This window comes from Vombatus ursinus, unplaced genomic scaffold, assembly GCF_900497805.2.
Source record: "Vombatus ursinus unplaced genomic scaffold, bare-nosed wombat genome assembly UNPS02014822.1, whole genome shotgun sequence".
NCBI lineage: Eukaryota > Metazoa > Chordata > Mammalia > Diprotodontia > Vombatidae > Vombatus > Vombatus ursinus.
Genome location: NW_020954600.1, coordinates 9,860,465 through 9,867,802, shown reverse-complemented (window position 1 = coordinate 9,867,802; position 7,338 = coordinate 9,860,465). Strand labels below are relative to the sequence as shown.

At 34.8% G+C, this 7,338-nt stretch overlaps 1 pseudogene; it reads left to right on the top strand.

Moving 5' to 3' along the window:
* Window positions 1–542: 542 nt before the first annotated feature.
* Window positions 543–7,338, top strand: part of LOC114024665 — a 130,720-nt pseudogene continuing 123,924 nt past the window's right edge.

The following is a 7,338-nucleotide window of genomic DNA, read 5'->3' as shown; positions in this document are numbered from 1 at the left end:
GACTCTTTTTTTCATAATTCTCTTTCATCTCTTTCTTCCTAGTTTTTCTTTTACCTCTGTTATATGATTTTAAGCTCCTTTTTGAGCTCTTCCATGAGTTCTTTCTGGACGTAAGATCATTTCCCATTTTTCTTTGGGATTTTGCCTATAGGTGTTTTGATGTTGTTGTCCTTTTCTGAGTTGGTGCCTTGATCTTCTCTGTCACCATAATAATTGTTTATGGTCAGATTCTTTTTAATTATTTTTTGCTTATCTTTCTTTGGCTTTTCCCTTTCTTTTAAATTTGAGCTATTCTCCAGTGGTGGAAGGGGCACTGTCTCAGGCCTCTTGTGCCAGTGGCTGAAGGCCCTGGCTTTTTACCTGGTGCTGCGCTAATATTGTCTTGAGGCCCATAGAGAACCCTTGTGTCTTGTGCTGCACTGAGGGGGTGGGGTTGGGGTGCCTGATACTGCTGGCATCTCCCTGTTTGCTTATGACTATGTTGAAGCATGTGGATGTCTGGCTGCTCGAGTCTGCCCATTCCCCTGGTTATTGTGGAGCACATGATAGGTCTTGGTGTTGGTATTTGCCTGTTCCACCACACTGGGCTCAGTATCTCCTGCTGGTTTCCTGAGGTGCAGCTTGCTGCTGGCTTGATGGGATGCTTCCTGTCCTGGACGACATTCCCTTTCTACCTAAGTGAGACAGATCTTTCTTGCTGATCTTCCAAGTTTCTTGAGCTAACAGATTGTTTCACCCCATCTTTTTGCTGGTTCTGCTGTTCCAGTATTTGTTTTGTGGCACTATTTTGTCGGTGTTTGGAGGTGAATATTGGAAAGTTAAGGTGATTTGCTACTTACTCTGCCATCTTGGTTCCCAAAAGTCTTCTCTATGACTATGATTTTAAGACAATCCCTACGAGAAGAAAACAGAATCTCTCTTTAGCTGTAAGTTAGAGGTTTTTTGGAAACAAGGAAGGAAGAAACTTCATTAATGTAAACAGAAAAAGGAAGCTAAAAAATCCAGCAACCCACAGAACAAATAAATAAAATTTTCATTTTTTTCTACATGGAAAATCTCAAATAAATGGTAGCAATTGTTTGGAATCCTGAGCATCATCTACCCTCTCCTTTACCTATACATAAAATGAATTTACTTTGTTCTCTAGACTCCCTTTCTGAACAATTTAGAGATTGGAGTTGGTGACAGGGGTAGGGAGAGAAGGTTTTTATATCTATGCCAAGTTATAGTAGCCAACCAGAGAACCACAGATACACCTTGTTAGGATAATTATCAGGCCTGGCACCTCTAAAGAAGCCCATTTCCTGAAACTTTCAAAAAAAACCAAACAACAAGAAAAGAAGAGAAAACAGTAACAACATAACAACAATAACTACAAAACTTTCCCAACCCTTCCACCAAAACCTTAAGGTTACCATGTGAAAATTTTTTTTTTTAGTTTTGTTTGAGTATATAATCACCATCATAAATATTGCTTTTAGGCCAAAAAAGAAAGTGAATTCAAATTTAATCCTCAAATAGTTTTGATAGCCATTCAGCCAATCTTGTATATCAAAATGATGTGGGTGTTTAGAAGTCAAAATCTCATCTCAGATATTTGCATGTACCTACTTAGAAGACAAGATAAATAAAATCTGAGATCATTTGGCACTCAGAAAATCAGAAAACTACCAACTGCTTTTTATAGTGGCCTATTGACTTGTTGTTAACATGACTCTGTATATGTATTTGTGGATTTCCCCAACAGAAATAAACTCCTGAGCCCATAGTGCTTGGGGCAGAGTAAAGCATTTAATAAACATGTGTTGCTTTAATTTATTGCCAACCATTAGCAAACCCATTTCCTTCCCTAACTTGTTATATTTCAGCAAGCCTTAGTCCAAAGGTATCAAATTCCAATAGAAACATGGCTACTAAAGTGTTTGTACTGTTCCCTAAAGGCTACATATTGACTTGGAACACCACATATTAAAATTATCTAGATTCTATTCTATTTTTACTTATTTTGTTACACATTTTTCAATTGTATTTTAATCTGGTTTGTGTATCATCCAGGATTGTTACACCCACAATGACCTATTGCTATATTGTTTTCTTTGGAGAAGATTAAGATTGGTATGGTATCATTTATTTATTGATCCTATTTACAAGCAATTGATTTTGTCCTGTAACTGATTAAGTCATGGCTTTTGTCTCTGAAATTAGTTTGGAATTCAGCTGCCTGTAATGAGTTAATTTTATAAATCAAGCTCTCCTGCTATTCACTGATCTATTCTTCCCTCAAAGAATTTTACTGACCTTGAAAATATACCTGAACACAAGAGAATCAGGCCTTATGTATTCACACCACTAAGCTATCTGGTTTGCTGTCCAAACGTCTGGGCTACTATCTCACACCTGAACTCAACCAAGGAGCATTTCTTAGTCTCATGAAAGAAGAATGGGAGGGATGGTGGAGTCATTGCTAGCTCCCATTATTAAACTTCCAACCAATCATGTTGTTTTCCACACCTTAACTTTATAACCAATCATGTTACCCTCAATCCTGTGGTTCTGTTCTTTGTTCTATACTCCCCAATACTTATATAAGGGGAACTGCCCTTTTACCTGGAGTCTTTGTTATCAATTGACCCATTTATTGGCAGGCAGCATATCCTGCTAATAAATGTTATTGTGTGCAAAGATGTGCCTTACTTTAGCCTCTATTACATGTAAATCAAGATAGCTTCTATTACTATACATTAATTTAAACCCCTTAATAGCAAAGCCCTTTCCTATGTTTCCAATTTTCTTACACTTTACTCCTCAACACATACTCTTCCATATAATGACATTGGCCTCCTGTTTTGTTTTGTTTTTTTTTTTCATGAACAAGACAGTCCATGTCTCAGTTTTCTTTGGCTGTCCTCCATACCTGGAATGCTCTCTTTCTCTTCCATTCCAACTACCAACCTCCCTGGTTTTCAAGTCCCAACTAAAATCCCATCCCTCTTTATTCTAGTAACTCTTTTCCATTAATTATTTCCTGTTTCTCCTATATATAGATTGTATGAATTTGTTTATATGTCTCTACCATTAGAATGTAAGTTCCATGAAGGCATTGTATTTTTGTCTCTTTTTGTATCCCCAGCATTTAGCAGTGCCTAGGACACAGCAGATGCTTAATAAATGTTTCTTGATTGATAGATATTCCTTTCAGTGCTTTTGGTATTCATCCAATTTGTCATTTTTTACAGCGTAGCAATGTCCCATTATATTTGTGCACCAAAATTGTTCAACCATCCTTTAATTGATGGGAATCTACTTTGTTTCTAGTTCTTTTTTATTGCAAATATTATAAATATTTTTAAATACTTGGGACTTTTTTTAACATTGAATTCATTTAAGTATACAGCAAACATGGAACCACATAGTCCAATAATATGAACACTTTATTCACTTTCATTTTAGAATACAAAAATGTTTTCTAGAATGATTCTACCAGTCCCTAGTTCCATCCACAATGAACTGGTGTTCCTATTTTCCATGAACCCTCCATCATTGACCATTCTCATCTTTTCTCATCTTTAGAGTTTTCTGGGTATGAGGGAAAAACTTAGAACTATTTAATTTGTACTTCTCCTATTCTTTGTATTTTAAAGCATTCTTTCATATGATTGTTAATAATTTGAATATTTTTGAGAACTGCTATTTTCTGTTTTTATTAATTAATTTATTTTTAGTTTTCAACATTCACTTCCATAAACTTTTGAGTTTTTAAATTTTCTCTCCCTCCCTCCCCTCCTCCCTCCCCAAGACAGTATGAGATCTGATATAGGCTCTACATATACATTCCTACTAAATATACTTTCACATTAGTCTTGTTGTAAAGAAGAATTAGAACCAATGGGAGAAAGAAGAAACAAAATAAAACAGAAGAAAAAAATGACTGCTCATTTTCTTTAACCACTTATCTGTTGAGGTATGGCTTTTGGTCATTTTTTCATATTATATATGTGTGTGGGGGGGGTAAATATATATATATATTTGGTGAGGCAATTGGGGTTAAGTGACTTGCCCAGAGTCACACAGTTAGTAAATATTATGTATCTGAGGCTGGATTGAACTCAGGTCCTCCTGATTCCAGGGCCAGTGCTCTATCGACTGTGTCACCTAGTTGCCCCAGTTTGCCTCTTTCTTAGTTGCATTAATTGTGGTTGTACAAACACTCTTTAATTTCATGCAACCAAAATTATCTTTTATACTTTTTATAATTTTTTTTCCACTCATTGTTCAGTTAATAATCCACTCCCTCGCCCTGCTGTTAAAGGTGTATGAAATGTTGCCCATCTAAATTTTAAGGTGTAATGTTTATTATTCTGTTCATGAATCCACTTCACATTTATTTTGCTATATGATGTAATACTACAAGTTATAGATAAGGTACTAATTGGCATTGGTAGAGAGAATTGACTCTGGAGGGTTTTTTGTTTTTTGTTTTATGTTTTTTGTTTGTTTGTTTGTTTTTCGTTTTTGGTTCTTTATGCCAATGAAGTCATAGTTCCAGTCTATATCCTTACCTAGCTGTATCTACGGTGTAATATGTCCATTTTTGAGGGGTCACTGTGTTTTTCAATTTCCAAGCTATTCTATCAAGTAGAGAGTTTGTGCCTAAGCAATTTATGCTTTATCATTTATCAAATATTGAGTAATTGAGCTCTATAATTTCTGATTTTTCTTTATCTATTTGGTTCCAATAATATACTAAAAATGAGAAAACAATAAAAAAGTACTGGATTCTGGACCCACATGTTAGAAAGTAAGAAAGCTGAGGTCACCATGATATTATGGGCTTATGCTATCATATTTCACATTTGTGTTTTCTTTTTCATTTTGAAGAAATTAGAGAGAAATTAGGGAAAAAATAAAATTTTGCTCTCTTGTCAAAATGTAGGTGTTGTGACAATTGAAACTATTTCTTCATAATTTATGGGGAATTCTGAAACTTAATTAACTATAGTGTAAATGATATTTAATGTGATTTAAGTAACTGTTCTCTCCAAAGATTTATTCACAGCTACATTTCTACCAAAACATTTATTTTATTTTTCATTTATATTTTCTTTTGAAAAGTATCTCTTTTGTTTTGAATTCTTTAGTAAGTCATATTTTGTTTGCTTCCACCAGAATCAACATTAGCTATCATAATATTTTTGGGAAGCCAATTATCTATAATAATACTTCAATAGACCTGTTATCTCAGAATCACAGCATCTCACAATTTGAAGGGTTCCCAGTGACTGACAAGTCCAAAATGTATTTTACATGGAGTCCCTTCTACCCAATGTGCATTCTTTCAGTCTCATCAGGCAGCCCATTGAAGTTTTGGATAACTCTATTGATTGTGAAGTTTTCCTTTAGATATCTATACAACTTCTTCCCACTGCTTCTAGCTCTTCTCTGGTGGGATAGCAGTTTAACTAATTTTTCATAATAATAGCTCCCATTTTATGAATTTTCCAAGGTTGTCAAATTGCAGTTTTATAGATGAGGAAACCTGCTCAGAAAATATAAGTGATTTGTCTAGGGGAGCAGAGTTCGTAAATGCCTGAATCAGGATTGGAATACAGGTCTTCCTAACTCCAAATCTAGTACTTTATTTTCTACATCATGCTCCTCCTTCCTTCATTCTTTTGTTCTTTTCTTCATCCCCTCCCTGTCTCCCTTTCTCTTTCTTTCCTTCCTTCTTTCTTTCATCAAGGGTTTCTATTGAGCTACTAAAAGAAATTATTTTCCCCAGTTTTGAACAAGATCATTGCTAACTCTAGTATAATGGTAAACAAAAGGTTGTATCATGTTAAGGTTAAATAATTTTTTTTCTGACATATATTGCTGTGGATTTAAAAATACTGAATTGTTCAATAAGCCTTATTATGACAAATATTTTCACCTGGATTTGGAAGCTTTGCAGACTTGCTGATTAAGCAGTCACCTCTCCATCTGTGTTCCATTGGCTTTGTGCATACAAACCTAGTCAACTTTTCAGGAAAAAAAATTAAAAAGTGAGCTGTGAAGAATAATTTTAAAGTATGAGTAACTGGACAATTTGGATCGTTTTAGAGTTAGAGGGGGAAAACCATTTTCTTAATGCATAAAGCTGCTGATCTTTTTCTTTTTTAGTGAAAGGTATAATTCATCTTTTAGAAGTGATTTAAAGTATCTAATTTTATAGAATTCTTTGTAGTGTCCAAAGTACTTTACCAACATTTTTATATTTGATGCACATCATGCCCCCGTAAGGAAGATTCCACAGTTTTCATTCTCTCCATTTTAGAGATAAGGCTATGGCACCAGCAAGGTTATTTGTCATTCTCCTAATCACACAACTAGTGTTGGTGGTAGTATTTGAACCATGGACTTTTCTGATCCCCAGGTTCTATGACTTTTCCACTGAAGCACACTGCTTCTAAAATGGTTTTGAAATACATGCATCGTATTCAAAATCAGATACAAGACAGGTTTTCTTTTCTTTTTAAAGTTTTTTTTTTTAATTTATGTATTTATTTTTAGTTTTCAACATTCACTTCAATAAGTTTTTGAGTTTTAAATTTTCTCCCCCTTTTCCCTCCCTACTCCTCAAGATAGCATGCAATCTGATATAGGCTCTATATATACATTCATATTAGACATATTTTCACATTAGTCATGTTGTAAAAAAGAATTAGAACCAATGGAAGGAACTACGAGAAAGAAAAAAAAACAACAAAAGAAAAAAGAGCAAATAGTATGCTTCAATCTGCATTCATACTCCATAGTTCTTTCTAGTTTGCTGGGACAGCTTCTGTATCCTGTACTCCTCCCCTTCCACTAGAGTGAGAGGGACTTTTCCCATTAATCCCCCAAGCTTCCCAGACTACAACACTGCTGCACCCTGTCTTTCTGTTGGCTCGGCTGTTCCAAGGTTTTTCCTGGGACAATATTTTTATTTTTTTAGAAGTCAATAAGGTTTTTATAGGTCAATAAGGAAAAGTAAGAGCGACTTACTTCTTACTCCACCATCTTGGCTCCCAGAAGTCCTAAAGTTGTTTCCCCCTCACCCCCGCAATAAATAATTAACTTAGAACAGATTAATCTCTCTTGCCCTAACAACAATAACAGTTTCATGCCTACAATTTCAAAATGGCTCAGAGACAGCCATTGACCTCCTGGTGTTTCTAGAGGTTGTCTGAGGCTTTTTAAATATTCTCTGATTTACAAAAGCTCCAGAAGGAAGGAAGGAAGGAAGGAAAGAAAGAAAGAAAGAAAGAAAGAAAGAAAGAAAGAAAGAAAGAAAGAAAGAAAGAAAGAAAGAAAGAAAGA